This window comes from Pelophylax lessonae, assembly GCF_965119305.1.
Source record: "Pelophylax lessonae genome assembly, chromosome: 3".
NCBI classification, from domain to species: Eukaryota; Metazoa; Chordata; class Amphibia; order Anura; family Ranidae; genus Pelophylax; species Pelophylax lessonae.
The window spans coordinates 60,892,247-60,909,304 of record NC_138770.1 but is presented as its reverse complement, the minus strand read 5'-3'; the positions used below and the strand labels follow the sequence as shown (position 1 = coordinate 60,909,304).

The 17,058-nt window shown below is 44.3% G+C and overlaps 1 protein-coding gene across 1 annotated transcript in view; it reads right to left on the bottom strand.

The window, feature by feature from the left end:
- Positions 1-17,058, bottom strand: part of EFR3B (EFR3 homolog B) — a 340,255-nt gene that overhangs the window by 161,224 nt on the left and 161,973 nt on the right. The window lies entirely within an intron of this gene.

The following is a 17,058-nucleotide window of genomic DNA, read 5'->3' as shown; positions in this document are numbered from 1 at the left end:
CCATACTTGAGTATAAAGTGCTCGATCAAAAAGTGACTTGAGTAGAAGTACTAAAGTATTCAACATTTTTTGTACTTAAGTATTGCAAGTGTTTTTTTTTTTAAATTTTGCTACTCAAGTACTGAAAGTAAAAGTACCAGTACTGTGTTATGTAGTTATTAAAGAAAGAAGTCAAAATTTTGAACATCATATTGTTTTTTATTATTTCAAATGATTAACCTTAGAGCCGCTTCACATTAGCGCGACTTGTCAGCCTGACAAGTTGCGCTCCCTCGCGGTCCATTGACCGCTACAGGACCGTTCTAATAGGAGCGACACAAGTCGCTCCGACTTAGAAAAAGGGTCCTGTACTATTTCGGGGCGACCTCGGAGCGACTTGCATAGACTTCCATTATGTGAAGTCCCTGCAAGTTGCTCCGAAGTCGTGGTGCAATGTAATGCACAAGTCGCCCCCGAAGTAGTAAGGAGTCGTGTCGCGCTAATGTGAACCGGCTCTAAAGAACAATCACAATTCCTTTGGCTGTAACTTTTTGTAAACAAAAAACAGATAAAGTATGTCCCTCCCTTTCCCCTTTAAAGCATCCCTCCTTCTATTCCCTGCATGTTTTTTTTCTCCACAGCTTATTGGTGCGCAAAATCTTATATAAACCAATGTGATATACAACAATATATTCCAATAATGAAATAAAGGAAGAGTGTATGAAATCAAAGTCAATAAAAAGTCCATATACATAATGCCATAATACCATATATATGTGACAAAACAAGATGAATATATTTTCAAAGGTGCAGGAATCAAACAGGTGCTATTACAAATAATAGGTGCAGACTCCCCCCACCTTGTGGATTTCCCCCTTACCCGGTGGATGAAGGTAAGTGCAAAATAATATCCAAATAGACTCTTCCAGTGAAACAAAACTGCAAAACCTGTGCTCTCAACTTCCAGTGAAAAATGCAAAATCAGCCTCTTACCAGAAAAAGGTCTATGTACGCTTGTGACTCTCCTTGGTTGGGGGAGGTTCTCTTTCCCCTTAACAGAAGATATGTAGACCATTTTATTTATACATACAGTAGCATTTATTTTCGTATGCGCTGATTTACACATGACATTATACACATGTTTTGAGCTTCATGAAACCTGCCATCTACTGTTCTGGCAGTGGTAATTTTTATAATAGTAACGGGTAACTATGCAGCGCAAAAAAAAAATATTGGAGTAGAAGTATTGATATCATCGAAAAAATGTAGTGAAGTAAAAGTGGAAGTAGGAGAAAAAAATTCTACTCCAGGAAAGTACAGATACCGCCTTTCGGGACTTAATTACAGTAGTGAAGTAGTTCTACTTAGTTACTATACATCTCTGTGATAGACTATTTTGTCAAAAGTATTGGGACACCTGCTTTTACACTCACATGAACTTTAATGGCATCCCTGTCTTAGTCCATAGGGTTCAATATTGAGTTGGCCCACCCTTTGCAGCTATAACAGCTTCAACTCTTCTGGGAAGGCTGTCCACAAGGTTTAGGAGTGTGTCTATGGGAATGTTTCACCATTCTTCCAGAAATGCATTTGTGAGGTCAGACACTGATGTTGGAGACGAAGGCCTGGCTCACAGTCTCCGCTCTAATTAATCCCAAAGGTGTTCTATCGGGTTGAGGACAGGACTCTGGGGTGGGGGAACTTGACTGTCCTGCACAAACTCGCTCATCCATGTCTTTATGGGTCTTGCTATGTGCACTAGTGTGCAGTCCTGTTGTAAGGGGGGGGGGGGGGTGGTTGGCATCCCCAAACTGTTCCCACAACGTTGGGAGCATGAAATCGTCCAAAATGTCTTGGTATGCTGACACCTTAAAAGTTCCCTTCACTGGAACTAAGGGGTCAAGCCCAACCCCTGAAAAATAACCCTCACACCATAATCCCCCCTCCACCAAATGATCTGGACCAGCACACAAAGTAAAGTCCATAAAGACCCCTCAAATTTTTGTAAATATTTGATTCTATCTTTTCATGTGACAACACTGAAGAAATGACACTTTGCTACAATGTAAAGTAGTGAGTGTACAGCTTGTATAACAGTGTAATTTTGCTGTCCCCTCAAAACAACTCAATACACAGCCATTAATGTCTAAACCGCTGGCAACAAAAGTGAGTACACCCCTACGTGAAAATGTTCAAATTGGGCCCAAAGTGTCAATATTTTGTGTGGCCACCATTATTTTCCAGCAATGCCTTAACCCTCTTGGGCATGGAGTTCACCAGAGCTTCACAGGTTGCCACTGGAGTCCTCTTCCACTCCTCCATGGTGACATCACGGAGTTGGTGGATATTAGAGACCTTGCGCCCATCCACCTTCTGTTTGAGGATGCATCACAGATGCTCAATAGGGTTTAGGTCTGGAGACATGCTTGGCCAGTCCATCACCTTTACCCTCAGCTTCTTTAGCAAAACAGAGAGCATATCTGCTGAGATTGTCCTCCAAGAGCCATAAAACACCTAACATAGAAGAGAGATTAATTTTGTGTGCAAACATGTACAGATGGGAGTAAGTGTCACAGCAATACAGTGCAATTCAATGTCTGTCTATACTCTATAGGGGTTGATTTACTAAAACTGGAGAGTGCAAATCTGGTGCAGCTCTGCATAGAAACCAATCAGCTTCCAGTTTTTTTGCCAAAGCTTAATTATCCACTTGCCGACCGCCGCACGCCGATCTACGTCGGCGGTCAGCCCCTCACAGGCAAAGTGACGTAGGGCTACGTCACTAGCTTGTGAGGGTCTAGGGAGCGAGCGCGCGCCGCCGGAGGCGCGCTCCCGCGTGGTCACGGATACCCCCGCGCGTGTGACCGGCGGACCCGATGTCCGCCGGCCACTCTGCGATCGGCGGGGGAGAGGGAGAAAGTCAGGCAGCTTGTGTAAACAAGCTGCCTGTCATTCTCCCCTCTGTATGAGAGCTGATCATATGGATCTACTATGTAGATCCGTTGATCACTCTGCATACAGCTGAAGCCACAGCCAATCACAGTAAGAATCACGCCCCTAGGGACACACACAGCCCCTCCCTCTCAAATAAAGTTAACCCCTTCACTACCAGTGTATTTTTACAGTAACAGTGCATATATATAGCACTGATTACTGTAGAAATGTCACTGGTAACCCCAAAAGTGTCAAAAATGTCAGTCAAGGGTCCGATCTGTCCGCCTCAATGTCGCGGTACCGCAAAAAAAAAAAATCACAGATCGCCGCCATTACGCGTTAAAAAAAAAAACAACAAAAATGACAAAAATCTTTCCCTTAGTCAGTAAACGCAATAACTTTTGCGCAAACCAATCAAAATATGCTTTTTGCGATTTTTTTTACCAAACATAGGTAGCATAAAACAAATTGGCCGAAAACGTTAAAAAATTTTGATTTTTACATTTTTTTTGGGGGGAATTTCATATAAAAAAAAAGGGAAAAATATTGCTATTTTTGCAAAATTGACGCTCTTTTTTTGTTTATAGCGCGTGATCAAAAAATCGCACAGGTGATCAAATACCGCCAAAAGAAAGCTCTGTTTGTGGGAAAAAAAGGACGCCAAATTCGTTTAGGTACAGCTTCCGCGACCGCGCAATTGTCCGTTAAAGTCACGCAGTGCCGAATCGCAAAATAGCCCCTGGTCGTTTAGCAGCCAAATCCTCCGGGGCTTAAGTGGTTATACAAGCTGAAGTTAGAAGCTGATTGGCTACCAGGCAAAGCTGCACCAGATTTTGTAAATTTTCCAGTTTTAGTAAATCAACCCCATAGACAGACATTGAATTGCACTGTATTGCTGTGCCACATACTCCATCTGTACATGTTTGCACACAAAATGAATCTCTCTTTTATATTAGGTGTTTTATGGCTCTTGGAGGACCATCCCAGCAGATATTCTCTGTTTTGTACGCATCCGTACAAAAGAACATTACATGAAGGAGCTAATCATATGCAGTAATGAGATTTACACCCTCTTGTCACATTTGCCTGCACTGATTAACAATGTCCTGATAGGAAATGTCCGGGAACATGAGCTGGTACTCATCACAGGTAGTAGGGCGCTGGTGACAGGTGCTGACATATGTGGCGTCTACACCTCCCGTAGAACGCTTATAATCTGCTCCTGACCTTTATTATGATCTTGTATAAATGATGTCAGTAGAAGAGGACAGACACACACACATATATATATATATATATATATATATATATAAATCTGCCCAAACATTGCTGCCCCTGTGACATCCAAGGCATTAAGGGCCCCCAGAGACAGTCAGCTCTTTAGTACCTTTATCCAAAATTCACAAGAAGACAGCTTTGTCATTTTCTGGACACCACTGACATCCACAGTAGGTCAGACAGTGCTGGGACAAGGTCACCCAGAGCAAACATGAGAAACTGTGCCCCCACCCCAAGATGTATGATCATTGTGGGTCTGCAAAAATCCCCCCCCCCCCCCCCCCAAGAAAAAAAAAATTAGGGTACTAATCTGCAATATTACCGCCTAAGCATAAATTCGCCCTCCTCCCAGTACAAATCCCCCCTGCCGGCACAAATATCTGCCCCCCCTCCATCCCTCTACAGCACAAATGCCTCCCCCCAAAAATATCACCCCTCCTAGCAGAGATCTTCCACCTCTCAAATTTCCCCTCTGAGTATACATATCCCCCCCCCCCCCTACTTTCTGCCCCATTCCCCTTCTAGCACAAACACCTCCCAATCATCCCTACCCCGAAAAAAAATAAAAAAATTCTCCTCCTAGCACAAATCCCCTCCCCCCTTTACCATATCGCCTCTTCTAGCACAAACCCCCCAATCACCACTCCCAGCACATCCACCCTAAAATTCCCCTCCTAGATCAATTCTTACCCCCTGCTGCCCTCCAAATTTCTCCTCCCAACAAAAATCCTCTCCCCTCTCAATCTCCTTGTGGTGTCCCCCCACTTCACCATGATATCACAGTGCCCAGGGCAGCCACACCTCCTGCCCACCCCTTGTCCCGGCCCTGAGGTCAGAGGTTCTCTGACAAAAATAAAATATATAAAATAATACATCTCCTCGTTATATGCACAGTTCTCTATGATCTATTCTTTTAACCACTTGCCGACCGCCACATGACTATCTACGTCGGTGGTCAGCCCCTCATAGGCAAAGTGACGTAGATCTACGTCGCTCGCCTGTGAGGCTCTAGGGGGCGAGCGTGCGCCGCCGGAGGTGCGCTCCCGCTCCCTCCCTAACATCTCCGCGCGTGTGACCAGCGAACCCGATGTCCGCCGGTCACTCGCGATCGTCGGGTGGAGAGGGAGAAAGGCAGGCGGCTAATGTAAACAAAGCCGCCTGTCATTCTCCCCTGTGTAATGACAGAGACCATACGGTTCTGCTATGCAGGATCGTATTTCTCTGTTGTTACATGAAAAGCCACGCCCCTTTACAGTTAGAAACACGCCCCTAGGGACACACTTAATCCCTCCTTCTCCAATAAAGTTAACCCCTTCCCTGCCAGTGTCATTTTTACAGTAACAGTGCATATGTATAGAACTGATTACTGTAGTAATGTCACTGGTACCCCCAAGAGAATCAAAAATGTCAGTCAAGCGTCCGATCTGTCCGCCGCAATGTCGCAGTCCCGCAAAAGAAAACGCAGATCGCCGCCATTACTCGTTAAAAAAAAAAATGACAAAAATCTTTCCCTTAGTAAACGCAATAACTTTTGCGCAAACCAATCAAAATACGCTTATTGTGATTTTTTTTACCAAACATATGTAGCAGAAAACAAATTGGCCAAAAATTTAAAAAAAATTTGATTTTTACATTTTTTTGGGGGGAATTTCATATAAAAAAATGTGAAAAATATTGTTATTTTTTCAAAATGTACGCTCTTTTTTTGTTTATAGCGCAAAAAAGTAAAAATCGCACAGGTGATCAAATACCACCAAAAGAAAGCTCTGTTTGTGGGAAAAAAGGACGTAAATTTCGTTTGGGTGTGGCGTTGCATGACCGTGCAATTGTCAGTTAAAGTCGCACAGTGCCAATTGCAAAAAGTGGCCTGGACATAAGACAGCAAAATCCTCCGGTGGTAAAGTGGTTAAATGGACCTCTGAGACTATCACAGTGCAGGTGCATTTATACAGAGACTTGATTACACACAGGTGGATTCTATTTATCATCATTAGTCATTTAGGTCAACATTGGATCATTCAGAGATCCTCACTGAACTTCTGGAGAGAGTTTGCTGCACTGAAAGTAAAGGGGCTGAATAATTTTGCACACCCAATTTTTCAGTTTTTTATTTGTTAAAAAAGTTTGAAATATCCAATAAATTTCGTTCCACTTGTTGTTGATTCTTCACAAATAATTACAGTTTAATATGTTTGAAGCCTGAAATGTGGCAACTGGTCGCAAAGTTCAAGGGGGCCGAATACTTTCGCAAAGGCACTATGTCTGCAGTGTTTCCTTGGCTTTCTCCTGCTCCGTTCTTCTGTTACCAGCGTGAGAATTTCTGACTCCGTCAACTCAGAATTTGTGTCGGGGTGGGTGCTATAAATAGACTAGCAGAGAGCTGGTCTATTCACAGCACAGCACTTCATGTTTCTGCCTATGTGGAGAGGGGGATGTGTGCCTTTTCTCCAATCAGCTGTCTCAGTGTATGGCCAAACTTCCCTCCCACAGGTGAATCAAGAGAAAATTCTAACAGATCATGCACTTTCTAGACACTTTAGAAAGCTGAAGACAGCGCATATACCAGAAAAACGTATGTAGGGAGATTTGTTTCATCTCTGTGTGTCATCTGAGGCTGTTCACTTCACTGGGTATATGTGAGGGTTTACATCCACTTTAATAAAAGGACACTCACCAGTCCAGGGATCCAGTCCTGTCCTCACTTTGTCCAGTCCTTTGCTGGTCTTCAGGTCCCTAGCGTACTGTGGGGAGCCGGTTGTGGCTTCTTGAGGCTTCAGTCGGCTTCCCACTGCGCATGTGTGAGCCGCACTGCACTACAGTATGTGAATGCTCCCGCAGCCTCCTGGGACCTGTGACAAGTCCCAGAAGGATTTTGGTGAAGAAAGGGGGGCTGAACTTCCACTTGGATCGCCTAGGCCAGTGATGGCGAACTTTGGCACCCCAGATGTTTTAGAACTACATTCCCCAGGATGCTCATGCACTCTGCAGTGTAGTTTAGCATCATGGGAAATGTAGTTCTAAAACATCTGGGGTGGCAAGGTTCACCATCACTGGCCTAGGCCGAGTGGGAGCGGGTACCTGCTCCCTTAAAGACGATATAATGTGGGGAGGGGGAGGAGACGTCAAAACTTCAACTTTTGGGTGAAGTTCCACTTTAAGCTGTTTACTTGCATGTTTTTGTAGCAGAGTGGCAGAATTATAGTTTGATTGCTTCATGTCCCAATGCTGCTCTAAAGGTGTGATTCACACTTTCTGCTTGCCTGTGTGAGCTTGTCTCTTGGAAGTAATTACCTATCATGGATCTAGGGAGGTGTTGCACACTTACCTGTACTGAGTATTGGGTCTCGGAGGCTCCAAGTGTAAATATCTGACCTCTTTCCAATGTGGGGGTATATGGTCCAGTGAGTGTTCCCTTCAGATGCATGGTGGTAATTATCACATGTGATTTCTTACTGGATACTCTGACAACATGACACTGTGGTGAAGGTTACATGGATGCAAACGATCATCGGTTTAATACAACATTTAAGAAATCTTGGTTCACACCAGTAAGACTTGTCATGCGACTTGACAGTTCAAAGTTGCATGACAAGTTCCACTCCATTTGGGGTTATGGAACCATTCAAATCACTGCATATCAAGTCACAGCGACTTTGAAAAAGGTTCCTGCACTATTTCTGTGCGATTTCAGTGCAATTTGCATTGACATCTGTTGAATTAATTACAAATAATTTGAATAGTGGGAACAAAACAAAGGAGGGAGAAAAAAGAAAATTACCCAAGCTCATTACCCTAACTAGTATCACAGTGCCCCGTCCTTAAAGTGGTTCTAAAACCTTAAAAGAGATGTATGTTTTTTTTGGTTTTTTTTTTTAAAGTGTAGCACCCTCCTAGATAGGTGCTAGAGAGTGAGTATAGTGTTTGGCTCTGTCTGCCTATCAGAGGAGCAGCAGGTAAATTCTAAATTGCACTCTGCTTAATAGGGAGCAGGATCTGTGAGTTAGTTCTGCTCAGTGTGCCCAGTGTGTGATTCATATGGTCTGAGGGAGTGTCCCCACTGTGCCCAATGGGGAGGCACATTGGACAGTGGAGGAAACCTGGCCAATGAGGACACAGGTTTTGATACAGCCCTAGGGATTGGCACAGACGCTGTCTTGGTGCATTCTGGGGTGTGGTATAAAAGCCAGGGGCACAGGTGCACAAGGTCTTTGGCGGGAAGCAGAGTCCCAGAAGGAGGGTGGCGGCTGCCTCCTCTTTTTAAACGGTTGGTGTGTGGCCACAGGCAGTCGGCCTGGTGAGCCAGAGGTGTGGAGCTGAGCCCAGAAGTCCAGGAGAGCTGACTGGAGGAGTTGAGGCACTGCGAGAATCTGGAAAGCAGTATTGTGAGTACAGAGGATCTTGCCTAAGGGTCTGCCCAGGAAGGGGACCACTCTGGAGTAGTGTAGTCAGTGGACGGGTGTCAGCTGAAGGAAAGGGGGTACTAGGTGAGTGCCCTGAAGAGAAATACAATAAGGAACATTTACCTCAGATTCATCCAGTGGCAGGATGAAGTAGCGGCATTGCTGCATCCTCAAGTTAGAAGTCCTCAGAATTGTGAATAGTTCAAGCGTTGGGAGTATCCCACTCATCCCTTCTCCCATCTCAATATAAAATAAAAACAATAAAAACATCAACCACCTAGAATGATCATTGACTGAGCCAAGAACGTAAAGTGCTAAGATTTCTGCTTGCAGTTGCTACTGGTAACCCAGGGGAATCCAAAAGTTGGTAAAACCAGCAGCCCTTAAGGGGGCAGTGCTACATTTGGGGGCTCGTCCGGGATATCGTCCTGGGTTATCGCAACGGTTGCCAACGCCTGAGAAATGTTTCAAAATAACTCCATTGCTTCTTCAAAAAATGTGCTGGAATGCCAAGGAGGAGAGTAATGCCTGCTCTACAGGGATTAGGGAGAGTGGGATGAAGAGTCAAGTTCACAGTGAAGGTTGCCAACGGCAACGGATGGACTTTTGTCAGGACTGTAATCTGTTCTTTCAAGAAATGTGCAGGAGAGTAAGAGGATAATAGATGCATCATGCTGTACAAAAGGACTGTGTCTGCTTTACAATAACTGGTGCAAGTATGGACGGAGAAAGTAACGGCCCAGGGCACGTTCATCGGTGTGCTGGGGGACATGTCTGGATATGCACTATGGAGAAAAATGTTGACCGTGCAGTATATGTCAGCAGGACACGTTTCATGAATAGTGGAGAGAGTGATACTGGAGGAGATGCTGTTAAGAAAAATGTTGACTGTGCAATCCATGTCAGCAGGACACTTTTCCAAGACAGTATGGCGAATGCTGTCTGTACAGGTGCCATCAAGAGAAATTACGGCCGTGCAACGCCTGACAGCGGAACAACTGTCTAAAATAGCAAGGTAGATCAGCTGGCCTGGAGAGATGGAGGTGCAACGGAGGCTCAGGTACAGACAAGGGAGCATACAAATTACTTCCGCTTTCGGTTGTAGCTGAGAGGGAGACACGTGTGTGGAGTAGCAAGATGGCGAGTACCGGAGTGAGCCGGAGCACGGAGGCTATATCCCACGTGTTGGCGGAGATCCTGCGGAGTGGACCGGAAAGCCGATATCGACCCTGTGGGACACTGGGGTGCGACTTGTGACCGACGGACAGCTGGCGTTGTGTACCGGAGCAGGCGTGGAGCATTTGGGCCTGGTATGTAGTCACTGTCTGAATGTCACCATGCGGCTGCAAGTGTGGGGCCAGTGTGGGCACTGTCACAATCTGCTGCTGGGGGCGGAGAAGAGCGACGGTCAGCCCCGAAGATTGAATGTGTTGTTGAGAGACCGGGGTCTTTCGAGTACTGTCAGTTTCTGAGCCGGGAATCCCTGTGGGCAGAGGAAGAGGAGTACTTAGGGCGTTGCTGGGGCCGGGACCAGTGGCACCTGCTGGTACTACAGTATGCCAAGTGAGGGTGACCCGCACTACAGAAGCCATGTGCGTGCAGGTAGTGAGAGCTGAGAGCGACCACCTGATGCACAGAAGACTAGGGGAGCAGATACCCATTCCGCTCTAACAAAGGCTGAGGGGAGTCAATGGCCTGCAGTGGGAAAGACTGCGAGTTTGAGCAGCGAGGAAGGGGCCGGGGCTATTGATGTGAGGTCTCCTAGCTTCCAGCATCACTATGGATCCTTGGAGTAGGGGATTGATGTCTGGAGGTCAGTGGAAGAGACCGAGTGAGACTGGGGGTCGGATGAACGGAGCTGTTCGGCCAGTTTAAACATTCCTGATGAGAAGACAAGGGATTCTGTGGTACGTGGGCAGTGTGGCAAGAATCTGGGGTTCTGGGAGGCCTACTCTACACAGGTCCCAGATCTAGCCCCGCCTCAAACCTATGCCCGGGCTCAGGAACAAAACGAGGTCTATGCCTCCCTCATCACCAAGAAGGAGACCCTGTATTCCCCGCCTGGGAGAGGCAACAGACAAACCCTCCCCAGGTTCTCCAGACTGCAACGGCTGATACAGAGAAAGGTGGCCTTGGAATATGGATATGACTATCCTGATAGTCATATCCAAAATCTGACAGCAGTTAAAACCTTTCCTTGCACTATATACAATAAAAAAAAGTTGTAGATTTACTTTAAATTCAGATCAATCAAGACAAACAAACATTGGAACTGCGGTTCATGGACTTTAAAGGCACCAGATATGTCAAATTTTGATACAACCTTAATTAAATGCACAATTAAAAATTCATTAAGATTACATTAAAATTAAAAACAAAAAGTAGTAGCATCCTGCACCCTTTTGTCGGTAATGCTGGTGGCCCCTCACTGTAGTAAGAATACACACTATATACAGTATCTCACAAAAGTGAGTACACCCCTCACATTTTTGTAAATATTTTATTCTATCTTTTCATGTGACAACACTGAAGAAATGACACTTTGCTACAAGTAGTGAGTGTACAGCTTGTATAACAGTGTAAATTTTCTGTCCCCTCAAAATAACTCAACACACAGCCATTCATGTCTAAACCGCTGGCAACAAAAGTGAGTACACCCCTAAGTGAAAATGTCCAAATTGGACCCAAAGTGTCAATATTTTGTGTGGCCGCCATTATTTTCCAGCACTGCCTTAACCCTTTTGGGCATGGAATTCACCAGAACTTCACAGGTTGCCACTGGAGTCCTCTTCCACTCCTCCATGATGACATCATGAAGCTGGTGGATGTTAGAGACATTCCTTCCACCTTCTGTTTGAGGATGCCCCACAGATGCTCAATAGGGTTTAGGTCTGGAGACATGCTTGGCCAGTCCATCACCTTTATCCTCAGCTTCTTTAGCAAGGCAGTGGTCGTCTAGGAGGTGTGTTTGGGGTCGTTATCATGTTGGAATACTGCCCTGCGGCCCAGTCTCCGAAGGGAGGGGATCATGCTCTGCTTCAGTATGTCACAGTACATGTTGGCATTCATGGTTCCCTCAATTAACTGTAGCTCTCCAGTGCCAGCAGCACTCATGCAGCCCCAGACCATGACACTCCCACCACCATGCTTGACTGTAGGCAAGACACACTTGTCTTTGTACTCCTCACCTGGTTGCCGCCACACGCTTCACACCAACTAAACCAAATAATTTTATCTTGGTCTCATCAGACCACAGGACATGGTTCCAGTAATCCATGTCCTTAGTCTGCTTGTCTTCAGCAAACTGTATGAGCGCTTTCTTGTGCATCATCGTTAGAAGAGGCTTCCTTCTGGGATGACAGCCATGCAGACCAATTTGATGCAATGTGTGGCGTATGGTCTGAGCACTGACAGGCTGACTTCTCACCATTTCAACCTCTGCAGCAACCCTGGCAGCAATCATACGTCTATTTCCCGAAGACAACCCCTGGATATGACGCTGAGCATGTGCACTCAACTTCTTTGGCCGACCATGACAAGGTCTGTTCTGAGTGGAACCTGTCCTGTTAAACCGCTGCACTGCCTTGGCCACCGTGCTGCAGCTCAGTTTCAAGGTCTTGGCAATCTTCTTATTTCCTAGGCCACCTTTATGTAAGGCAACAATTCTTTTTTTCAGATCCTCAGAGAGTTCTTTGCCATGAGGTGCCATGTTGAACTTCCAGTGACCAGTATGAGAGAGTGAGAGCGATAACACCAAATTTAAAACACCTGCTCCCCATTCACACCTGAGACCTTGCAACACTAACGAGTCACATGACACCGGGGAGGAAAAATGGCTAATTGGGCCCAATTTTGACATTTTTACTTAGGGGTGTACTCACTTTTGTTGCCAGTGGTTTAGACATTAATGGCTGTGTGTTGAGTTATTTTGAGGGGACAGCAAATTTGCACTGTTATACAAGCTGTACACTCACTACTTTACATTGTAGCAAAGTGTCATTTCTTCAGTGTTGTCACATGAAAAGATATAATAAAATATTTACAAAATTGTGAGGGGTGTACTGACTTTTGTGATATACTGTAGATCAATAATACAAGTATAGTTGTCCAGGGGTTGCCACCACACAAAACTCAACATGTTCTGCTTGTATCGCTTCCTCAGGAAATACAGGTCCTTCTCAAAAAATTAGCATATTGTGATAAAGTTCATTATTTTCTGTAATACTGATAAACATTAGACTTTCATATACCGTATTTTAGATTCATTACACACAACTGAAGTAGTGCAAGCCTTTTATTGTTTTAATATTGATGATTTTGGCATACAGCTCATGAAAACCCAAAATTCCTATCTCAAAAAATTAGCATATTTCATCCGACCAATAAAAGAAAAGTGTTTTTAATACAAAAAAAGTCAACCTTCAAAAAATTATGTTCAGTTATGCACTCAATACTTGGTCGGGAATCCTTTTGCAGAAATGACTGCTTCAATGCGGCGTGGCATGGAGGCAATCAGCCTGTGGCACTGCTGAGGTGTTATGGAGGCCCAGGATGCTTCCATAGCGGCCTTGAGCTCATCCAGAGTGTTGGGTCTTGCGTCTCTCAACTTTCTCTTCACAACATCCCACAGATTCTCTATGGGGCTCAGGTCAGGAGAGTTGGCAGGCCAATTGGTCAGTAAACCATTTACCAGTGGTTTTGGCACTGTGAGCAGGTGCCAGGTCGTGCTGAAAAATGAAATCTTCATCTCCATAAAGCTTTTCAGCAGATGGAAGCATGAAGTGCTCCAAAATCTCCTGATAGCTAGCTGCATTGACCCTGCCCTTGATAAAACACAGTGGACCAACACCAGCAGCTGACATGGCACCCCAGACAATCACTGACTGTGGGTACTTGACACTGGACTTCAGGCATTTTGGCATTTCCCTCTCCCCAGTCTTCCTCCAGACTCGGGCATCTTGATTTCCGAATGACATGCAAAATTTGCTTTCATCCAAAAAAGTACTTTGGACAACTGAGCAACAGTCCAGTGCTGCTTCTCTGTAGCCCAGGTCAGGCGCTTCTGCCGCTGTTTCTGGTTCAAAAGTGGCTTGACTTGGGGAATGCGGCACCTGTAGCCCATTTCCTGCACACGCCTGTACACGGTGGCTCTAGATATTTCTACTCCAGACTCAGTCCACTGCTTCCGCAGGTCCCCCAAGGTCTGGAATCGGTCCTTCTCCACAATCTTCCTCAGGGTCCGGTCACCTCTTCTCGTTGTGCAGCGTTTTCTGCCACACTTTTTCCTTCCCACAGACTTCCCACTGAGGTGCCTTGATACAGCACTCTGGGAACAGCCTATTCGTTTAGAAATTTCTTTCTGTGTCTTACCCTCTTGCTTGAGGGTGTCAATGATGGCCTTCTGGACAGCAGTCAGGTCGGCAGTCTTACCCGTGATTGCGGTTTTGAGTAATGAACCAGGCTGGGAGTTTTTAAAAACCTCAGGAATCTTTTGCAGGTGTTTAGAGTTAATTAGTTGATTCAGATGATTAGGTTAATAGCTCGTTTAGAGAACCTTTTCATGATATGCTAATTTTTTGAGATAGGAATTTTGGGTTTTCATGAGCTGTATGCCAAAATCATCAATATTAAAACAATAAAAGGCTTGCACTTCTTCAGTTGTGTGTAATGAATCTAAAATATATGAAAGTCTAATGTTTATCAGTACATTACAGAAAATAATCAACTTTATCACAATATGCTAATTTTTTGAGAAGGACCTGTAATTGCACTGCTTCCTATAAAATAAAACGCCTACTTGTACCTGGGGGTGGGTGATAGAGTTATCTTGTTTCTGATGAAGTTTTGGCTAAATATCTTGACCATGCGTTATGCTGGTTCAGGTATACTGATGACCTGTTCATTTGGATTAGTTCAGTTTCCCAACTTCAGGATGCTACTACTTTTTGTTTTTTAATGTGATCTTAATTTTTTTTTTAATTGTGCATTAACCACTTGACCCCCAGGAAGATTTACGCCCCCCCCCCCCCCCCCCCCATGACCAGGCCATTTTTTGCAATATGGCTCTATGTGCGCGGTCATGCAACAATACCCAAATAAAATTGATGTTATTTTATACCAACTACACGGTAGTCCTGCACTGGTATCTGGTCCTGGCAAGAATTGTTAAATACCTCCCAACCTACCCTTTCACTTGTTTCCGAGGTTGTGGCGAATAGGGCACACATGCATATCTGGTGAACGTTCTCGATCGTGCAGAAATTCTGGGTTGAAATCTTCAGACTAATGTCCATCCTGGTGAGCAGACAAGCCACCCCCAACCCAACTTTCGCCTTGTTATATCGTGACCCACCTGACCTCACAAAAGCGCAATTGAAACTTGCTATTCAAGTTATTACAGCTTCTAAGCAGACCATAGCGAAAGCTTGGAAATGTTTATCTCTCTGCCCTGTAGAGACTAAAAATAGGGTCACCCAAGCTATGATTCACAGTAAGATCGAGGCAACCATTTTAGATAAGATCTCATGGCATCTGAAAACCTGGCAGCCATGGGTGAATCATTTCCTTCCTTTACATTTCGACTTTACGCTTCTGGAACCCTAGGTTTGTGAAACCTTCCAACATCGGATAACCCCCTACCCTGGTGCGGAGCAGACAGCCTTCTTCTCTCTTGTCCCCTTTCCCTGCCGCTTCTCCTCTTTATTCTTTTTCTTCTGCTGGCCTGAAGGCCCTCTTTTCCCCCTTCTAATTCTTTCTTTTGACCTTTATCATTCCTTCTTTTCATTTTACTCAGAACATATGTTTAGAGTCCTATATGGTACTCCATTGGGGTTCCCTCTACTGTCCTCACTCTCTTTTGCAATCCACCATGATATGAATATTTGTGCCACGTGCACAAGGTGGGGAGCTTATTCTCCCCTTCATTCCTTCTACTCATGATGTACCGTTGTCATTCAGTTTCTATGTACCATTGAATTCTACGTATTATTTATTCATCTGTATTGTGACTCGGTTGTAATGTTTAGTCATTGTGACTCTTAAGCAATTTCTGTTATTACCTATTTTTAATCAAAAAAATATTGAACAGGAAAATGTATGTACTTTGTTTCCCCACAAATAGAGCTTTCTTACGGTGGTACTTGATCACCTCTGCGTTTTTTATTCTTTGTGCTATAAACAAAAAAAGACCGACAATTTTGAAAAAACAACTCAATATTTTTTCACTTTCCTCTATTAAATATATATCCAATAGAAATTAAAAAAAAATCGAATTTCTTTATAAATCTAGTCCAATATGTATTCTGCAACATATTTTTGGTAAATAAAATCCCAATAAGCCTATTTTGATTGGTTTGCGCAAAAGTTATAGCATCTACAAACTATGATTTATATATATATATATATTGTAAGGGGTTAGCTCGGTAGCGGGTGTGGGTGACCCCTTGGGTGGGTTCGCTACACAGAGAGACAGCCAAGGAGTGGTTGAAAACAACGGTCTTCTTCCAATTTGCTGGAAACAAGTGCAAGCATCCAAACAGCATAAATCAAACAAACATAAAATAAACACTGGCCACTTGGGGCGTCTACCTTCACAACACAGGAACCTACCTATGGAGTCTGTCCCAACCTACTGCTGGTCATACAGCAGAAAACCAATAGTCCATTTGTTTTCCTTTCACACAGAAAAAGTCAACACCACCTCACTTTCAGAAGTTTCTCTCAGCTGACTGCTCTCCTTAACGCACAAAGCCTCAGGATGCAGCAATCAGTAGTCATCCTCTGGATAAATTATAGAGGCCTTAATTGCCTCATTCTGAATAGCTGAAGCTTTCCAACGTCCTAAACCTTTCTGGCTACCTCTGCAGCCGACACCTGATAGTAATTGATGAATTGTCTAAACAAGGCAGAAATGTATCTCCCGTCTGTGACAACACCCACAGATTTACCTGACTTCCTGTCACAATATATACACACACACACACACAAACACTAGAATTTTTATTTAATTATTTTTTAATACTAGTAACAGAAGCAATCAGCAAATTATAATGAGACTGCTTTATTGCGGTGGACAATCAGTCATTAACTGACACTTTGGGGGAACCAGTGACACTAATACAGTGAACAGTGCTATAAAAATGCACTGTCACTGTCCTAATGACACTGGCTGGGCAGGGGCTAAACATCTAGGGCAGTGGTTCTCAACTACGGTCCTCAGGACCCACTAACAGGCCAGGTTTGAAAGAAAACTGAAATACATCCCTGGTGAGATCACACTGCTTAGTGATTGCAGTATTCTAGTCTATCTCCCCAAGGTAATACTTAAAATCTAGCCTGTTAGTGGGTCCTGAGGACAAGAGTTGAGAACTACTCATCTAGGTCGATCAAAGGGTTAAATGTGTGCCTAGCCAGTGTTTTTGTGTACTTTGTGAGGTGCTTTTACTAAGGGATGTGTTGGATTTTTTTA